Here is an 8041-nt window from a genome sequence, read left to right as displayed (position 1 = left end):
CCGTAATGCATGATCCCGTGACTAACTACTTAGTCACATTGAGCTCATTATGATGATGCAATACCGAGTGGGCCCAGAGATACCTCTCCGTCATACGGAGTGACAAATCCCAGTCTCGATCCGAGCCAACCCAACAGACACTTTTGGAGATACCTGTAGTGCACCTTTATAGCCACCCAGTTACGTTGTGACGTTTGGTACACCCAAAGCATTCCTACGGTATCCGGGAGTTGCATGATCTCATGGTCTAAGGAAATGATACTTGACATTAGAAAAGCTTTAGCAAACGAACTACACGATCTAGTGCTATGCTTAGGATTGGGTCTTGTCCATCACATCATTCTCCTAATGATGTGATCCCGTTATCAATGACATCCAATGTCCATGGTCAGGAAACCGTAACCATCTATTGATCAACGAGCTAGTCAACTAGAGGCTCACTAGGGACATGTTATGGTCTATGTATTCACACATGTATTACGATTTCCGGATAACACAATTAAAGCATGAACAATAGACAATACTCATGAACAAAGGAAATATAATAATAACCATTTTATTATTGCCTCTAGGGCATATTTCCAACAGTAACATCGAGTCCAACTCAGCAAATTTGCTTATGTGGCAATGAATTAATGAGGAGAGAGGTGGTTTGAGTAACTTAGCTAGTTACTGTAACATCAGATGTCCCAATACAATATGAGTCTATAACCTAATAAATGAAGGTTTGCATGTTAGCACACTTATGTTACTACCCACTATGAAGATAGTAACATAGTCTAGGGATATGTGTATGTTACTAGTGTATGTTACCATCCATTGTGGCTAGTCTTAGATCTTATTGTTGCCACCTTCACGACTATTCAGAAATAGTTAGGAGACAACCGGGTCTAAATCATTTAATGATCACGGCCTATTTATGTTTAGGGAGCAAGGTAGTTGCCGCAAGTTGTGACTATAGAGTGGACTACTATCTCTGTCCTGGTTTATTTGCACTCTTCGTATTTTGCGTTAATTTTTGACCATAAATTTAACTAACAAAATGTTAATGCATGTCACAAAAATTATATCGTTGAATTTATATTTGAACATAGTTTCACGTGATCTTATTTTTAGTACATGCATTAACATTTTGTTGGTTAATCCAAAGTCAAAATTTGATATGAAATACAAAGAGGACTAATAAACCAGGATAGAGCTAGTAGTTGTTAAGTTCACCTCTAAACACAACAATGAAACATGGACGCTAGTTACTGTTTACGGGCCCTGTCTAGGGGGAGGCCAGAGACAACTTTGTAGCCTGGCTATACAATTTGGACATTCCAGTGGATGAAAGCTAGCTTCTGTTGGGTGATGTTTGGTGTGATCATTGGATGTGCAACCAGCCAACGATGCATATGTACCCACAGGCCACAGCTAGTCGCGTCTGACCCTGCCAGCGCAAGCTGCGTACGTACTCATGCACGCCGCGCGAGCGCAAGTGGAGTGACCGCGGACGGCGTCGATCGAGGAGTCGCTGGCTGGGCCACACGCGCGCCACTGCGCTTTGCGCTTCGTCGTGCTCGTCTGTCCGCCAAGCGAAGCGATGCCGACCCGAGCCGTGCTGCTGGGCCGTGTGTCGTCGATTCGCCCCGGTTCGCCGCATTTGTCCAGCCTTTTATGCAGCGGCCGAGTGAAGGGCCACGGTATCTTGATGGCCCGGTGCCGTACACTTCTCTGTCGCGGGCTACGAAGCATCGATACGCCAAGATTTGCTGTATCGGCATATTGTACATGGCCGATACTCCGATACGCCTGATACGGCTTCGATATGGGTATCGCCGAAGTATCCCGATTTTTGATTTAAAAAGAAAAGAAAATAAACACGATACGGGGGCGACACGCTGTGGACACGGCCGGGATACGGCAAGCACGTCGCCGGCAGCCTCGAGCCCAATAGAAGCCCACAAGCCTAACCTAACATCAGCTCTCTCCTCTCTGTTCGACCACGAAGGATTGGATCTGGCGATAGCAGGCAGTGCGCTACCGCCACCGCCGCCGCCGCCTGCAGTAGCTCGCTGCCGCCGCCGCCTTGAATCTCCTCTCCACCCTGCCGGCTCGCCTTGCCGCTGCCTGGAGTGACTTGAGTCTTCTCTGTCGCTGCCGCACGTCGCCAGCAACAACGAGGTATGATTCCGTCGCATCCGTGCTTGGCTGCTTGTCGTGTCCTGTATCCTGTGCGCTTGGCTGCTGGCATGTGTCGTGCTGCATCTGTCTAATTACTTGTACTTGTGTTTTCTCATTATTAGATTAAAATGCTAGTTCGGCTGATCCTTTAAACTTAGTTAGTTGGAGAAGTAGACCAGCACACATTGTATTATGTTTTGCCTTTATTACATGTCATTTTATTAATTATTTATATATACTCGCTGTATCGCCGTATTGCTGTTTCTAGAAATTGTCGTATCCCGTATCGCCGTACTCGTATCGCCGTATCGGTGCTTCATAGGTCGCGGGGCTCGGGCGGGCGCGTCGCTGCTGATCGCGAACCGATTCAGCGACTCAGCGTCACCCGTGATCATAGGCCAACTGTAATGCTCTGTTTGCTTGCTCTGACAAGGAAACTAACTAACTGAACACAGCACATGTGGGCAGCGCGACGGGCAGCCATGTGTCCCGGCCGGTGTTGCAGCGCGTGGCCGTTTTTCTTTTGGTTTGGACAACGAGAGAAACCAGTTGGCACGGCGCCGCTGGCCTAACGACTTCCCGGGGTGCTACGGCAATAGCGTCGTGCTATCTATCTGGTGAAGTGCGATGGCGTGACCCGATCGACTCGCCGCCTCTCATCATGATTGGACAGCCGCTGCGTTTCCGGAGTAGTAGTTGCACTGTCATGTTCTTTTTATGTTGACGCCACGGTGCACATCATGCTGACCTGCGCTCGATTACTCCGAGGAACGTGACGCCCTTCCATCGATCATGGCCGATCAAGGCATTCCTTGGTATCATGGGTCTAATGATTGCTGCGAGTACACATTTTTAGATATCATTATCCGATTGTAGATACCACTGACAATGAAACTTGTCTTGTGAAGACCGTGCCACTGTTCAAAATGATAACTGCAACAGTCATCCCTTCTCCTAAGCTTGGCAGCCAATCAACCTTGCCTGGATCTGCGACGTGTTAGTTACGTACTCCCTCGAGTCAAAAAGCGTCTTACATTAAAAGTAGAGTCAAAAAGCGTCTTACATTATGAGACGGAGGGAGTACTTAGTAGTATTGCCTTTTTTAGGGGCAAACATTACATAATCTTCTTAATATGTGTTAGAATATATGTTTTTCATTTCTTTTTGGGAAAAATACGTGTTAGAACTTAGAATATCCTTCGCTCGCCATACCGACGTTTTCCCCAGATTTTCAGTAAACTTCTCTGTTCACTGCACGCAATCTCGGTGCCAACTGTCTGCCAACCACACCCAATTTGAGTAATGTGACCGATCAATTGACTTATCGCTTTGTGGCTCCTACAGAAACAACAAGAGACCAAGTGTTCGTTAATTAGTTAGTTAGTAGATGGGTAGACATCACATGTCTTACGTCAAACCAACCATGCATTGATGCATGCATGTCTAAGCCGGAGCCCGGAGTACAGGCCTAGCATTATTTTAGTTAGGTCATCAGTGAGCTCATCTATGATCATCCATCGGTCAAGCCGAACTGATCAATGCTCTCCCGGCCATGCATCAAGAAGATTCTCAGACGGTTCACTCGGTTGGTTGCGTAAGCACTGATGACCAATGCTCTCCCGCCATCTCCAAATAAGTGTCTTAGTTTTGTACTCCCTCCATTTTTATTTACCCTGCATATTAGGTTTAACTGAAGTCAAATTTCATAAAATTTGACCAAATCTATAAAGAAAAATATAAACATTTAGCATAACAAATCTATATGATGCGAAAGTACATTGAATAATGAATTTAATGGTATTGATTTGTCCTGTGGGACGTGAGACTAGAACTTCCCGACCCTTGCTCCCTTGCGGCTGCGCCAGGACGCACCGGGGCAGCCACCGCCGGCCGGCTCGAGGCCTTCTTCGGACCAAGCTCATCCCTCTCGCCACCGCTGATGGGGGCGTCGCCGGGCAAAGCCCACGTTACATGGCAGCGGCGGCGGATCTACTCGGCCATAGATCGGATCGAGGTGGCAGCCGCACTGGCCATTCAATGGCAGTGTCGCGGGGAGGCGGTGGCCAAGATCTGCTACCCGCGACAGCGAACGGTCAAGGTCAACGAGTGGCGGCGGCGGTGGACGCGCCCGATCTAGGCCCATATGGGTTCAACGGGGAGTTACCCACATCGTTGTACTGGCTGCATCTCAACATCTCCGGCGGCAGCTTGCTGGTTTCTGGGCTAATCCCGCGACACGAGGAAGCCGGTGGCTCTGGCCCCTGGTGTGGCGGTGGTGGCCTCCTCCTCCGTAAGAGGTGGTCAGCCAGCTGGTTGTGGCGGATCCCTATATCCCAGGGCTAGTCCCAGCGGCGAGTTGGGGAGGCTTGGCTGCCGGTGAAAACCAAGCTCCGACTACAGTCATGGTAGGCGATGGCGGCGTCTGCGCGCCGTTACTTTGTCGAAGGCATCGTCATTGCAGCCACATTCTACCCACTCGCGCTGCTCTAGGGGAAACCCCAGATCCGGGTATCTCAGATCTGACGATGCCGGCGCTCTTGGTGCCCCTCTCCCTCATGAGGGCACTGTTTTGGAGCAGTTGCTACATGGAGGACGCAAGGAGTGGAGCGGTGGCCATCTATCGCATCGACGACGGCGAGTCTCAGCGGCGTGGCACAACGGGGTAGCGTCGACGCATGCCTGGCAAGGTAGATGCGTCAGTGTCTGCTATGAAGATGGAACGGTGGAAGACGGTAGTGACGGCCTCTGCAGCGGGCGCATGCGGTGCCCGCTGAGAGTGCGCCGGACCGGTGTGTGCCTCAGACCTGATATTGCGGCTTGGTTGGGGCCTCCGGCTTTAGATGTTAGGTTTTGGTGTGACTTCTAGGTATACGGCTCACACAATCTACACGGCTTCATCAGGTGAATAGGAGTAGCGACAGATGTTGTCAAGATCGTCGTTTCAGACCTATTGATGTATAATTTGTAAAATATCAATGAATAATTAACAAAACGACTGCCTGCATCGTCTAAATGCAGAGGCCGGGGGTCATTCTCCTTTTCGAAAAAAAGTTGTATTGGTTTGTTATTGTATATGTTAATATTTATTTTATAAATTTTGTTAAAGTTTGTAAGCTTGATTTTGACCAAAGCTACTACGCCGGACTAAGTATAAACGGAGAGAGTACTAACTTATGTATAAAATTCTATTAAATTTGAAACACTCATTTTGAGACGCAGGGAGTACTTACGTAGTAAAAGGAGAACGTATAAACAAGAGCCTCTTTCAGATATCGTCAGTCTAGAAACATGCAATGGAACAGCATGGAGTACGTGTCAAATGCGCCAACACGCGATCCAGAAATGCACGACGAACGACGAGTTAGTTGCGACCTAATTTTTTCTCGGAATTTGCCGATCAATCGTGTCGCAATGGGGAGCACGAGTATGAGCAGAGAAACAGAGGAGCAGCGCTTGCGAAGCAGAGTGCTTTGGCATGATGAACGAAATCGATTGTATTACTGATTCTGTCGCTACATAACAGTAACAATTTACACGACACTAATTGGTGAGAAGCTATAATCTCCAAAGGCTGGTGCCTACAGTGCCCTACTACTGCTGAATCATCATCATCGTTTGCTTCTTGTCCTGCGTTGAGCACGCTGTTGTGCTCCACGTCCACAGTAATGTCGACAGCGCCAGACTCTGCGTCGAGTGACTCTTCTTCACTGGTGATCGCGTCGTCCACGATGATGCCAGTCGTCACCTTGGCCGGCACGGCAACTGCGTCCGCTCCTTCCGTTGGCCCGGAGAGCACGTCGATCCAGCCCTCGTCCGAGTCCCAGTCCGGGAGCGCCGACGCAGGGCAGAACAATGCTCTGATCCTCCTCTCGGCCGCGCTGTCGTGCTCCGCCTCCTCGGTGTCGGACTCCGACTCCCAGAATGCCGCGTCCAGCGTGCTCTTGGGCGACACCCACTTGCTCTTCACGGCTTCTGGCTTCGCGCCGATGTCGGCGGAGGCCAAGAACGGGTGCTCCACGAGCTGCGCCGCCGTGCAACGCTCGCTGGTCTGCCTGACAAGGCATTTGGCCAAGAAGTCTTTAGCCTCAGCGGACAACCATTGGGGCACCTCGGGAACGGCCTCCGTGTAGCCAATCCGGTGCAGCGCCGCGAGCGCGTCGCCGTCCATGCCGCTCCACGGGGCGCGTCCAGTGGCCATCTCGACAACCATGCAGCCGAGCGCCCAGACGTCAGCCACGCGCCACCTCCGGCGCCATGAACGCTGGCGTGCCGCCGATGATCGGCCCGCCAGCGGCCGCCTTCCTCGAGCACCCGAAATCCGCGAGCTTGGCGCGGCCGTCGGCGCCGATCACGACGTTCCTCGCCTTGACGTCCCCGTGCACCATCCCAGCGCCGTGGAGGTACGCGAGCGCGGCCGCCACATCGGCCGCGTAGCCGCGGACGGCACGCTCGTCGAGGCCACCGCTGCTCGCCACCTGCTCCGCCAGCGAGCCGCCGGGGGCGAACTCGAGGAAGAGCTGGTAGGAGCCGTCGCGGGCGCCGCGGCCGCCGATGCAGGAGACGACGCGCGGGGAGCTCAGGCCGGCCATCACCCTCTGCTCCCTCCTGAGAGCCGCCGCGCAAGCCGCCCCCACGGCGGACTTGACCGCGAAGAGCTCCCCGGAGGCGTCGTCGGCGGCCAGGAAGACCTCGGCCCCCGAGGCGCCGCGGCCGAGCGTGCGCACCCGCGTCCATTGCTTGCTCACGGCCATCGTCGTCTTCTCTTGTGTAATCTGTCTTGGGAATTGGGATTGTGGTGGCTTCTGTTGCTGATGGAACTCGGTTGTGTCCAAGCTGAATTGTTGACGAGTTCCTTTTTTGTGGCGGGTGAGCGTATATATATAGGTTGATGTGGAGAGGAAAAGTTGGGGAGATTGCAAGTTTGGAACATGGAAGGTGTTTGGCGTGCGCGATAAAAGATAGGAAATCCCGAAGCGAAAAGGCGTGGGAAGCAAGCTGTTTAGGTTCTCGAGCACGCGCTCGCGGCGGCGATGGATTGGGTCGGACGGTGAGTGGGAACGCGCGGTCTGGGCTTGACCAGACCAAACTTCGCTCTCTGCCTCCGCTTATCCCTGCGTCAAAAATTCTCGTACTCCCTTCGTTTCAAAATAGATGACTCAATTTTGTACTAACGTTTCAAAATAGGAGTCGGAAAAGGGAAAAACCGTGTCGAATCTTTCGGATTTCTATCTAATGGCGCCAGCGTTTTGAGCTGAGCCAATGAGCAAGAAATTTACGTACTCGTCAAAGTCGCGCTGGGTCGCGAGTCGTACGGAACAGATCTCCCCGCGTACGAACGGAAGTGGTCGAAGTCAGCGGGTGCACGTGAACGGAGTTGGTCAGCTGGGTCTCCTCTCCACGGTTGGTACTTTTACACTGGCTTTTATGCCACTACCCATAGCTATACTGTACGAAGTGGTCTGCCCCCAACATGTAGAACAGTAGAAACCCCGAGGCAAAGATTGCCTCATCTATTAATTAAGCAGAAGAGAATTTCTCAGTTAATTACGGAAAACCGGCCAAAAACAAAAATAATAAAGGCCAAGCCCACTCCCAGAGAGACAGACACACTCAAGGCAAAGCCCATCCTAATCGACAACATGTCGACCTACGGCTAGATAATGCAACTCCGACTCTTACAAAGAACTCAGAAGAACAAACCAAGCAAAAGCTGACGCCATGGAAAATCGTCAAAAGAACAGTAGAAACCCCTTTTCAATTCTTCCTCAATCTGACTGGACCAAAACGGCCGAACCAGATCCTCTGACGTGGTGGAGCAAAGGCAGGAAGCTACAATGCTTCCTTGTGTAAAAGCACGGAGGCAAGTGAGGGAGCG

General features: G+C 51.3%; 1 pseudogene; it reads right to left on the bottom strand.

Moving 5' to 3' along the window:
* Positions 1 to 5538: 5538 nt before the first annotated feature.
* On the bottom strand, positions 5539 to 7201 carry LOC109780995 (mitogen-activated protein kinase kinase kinase 18-like; annotated as a pseudogene).
* Positions 7202 to 8041: the final 840 nt, after the last annotated feature.

Source organism: Aegilops tauschii, chromosome 1 (assembly GCF_002575655.3).
Source record: "Aegilops tauschii subsp. strangulata cultivar AL8/78 chromosome 1, Aet v6.0, whole genome shotgun sequence".
NCBI classification, from domain to species: domain Eukaryota; kingdom Viridiplantae; phylum Streptophyta; class Magnoliopsida; order Poales; family Poaceae; genus Aegilops; species Aegilops tauschii.
The sequence above is the reverse complement of the archived record's forward strand: the minus strand, read 5'-3'. Positions and strand labels throughout refer to the sequence as shown.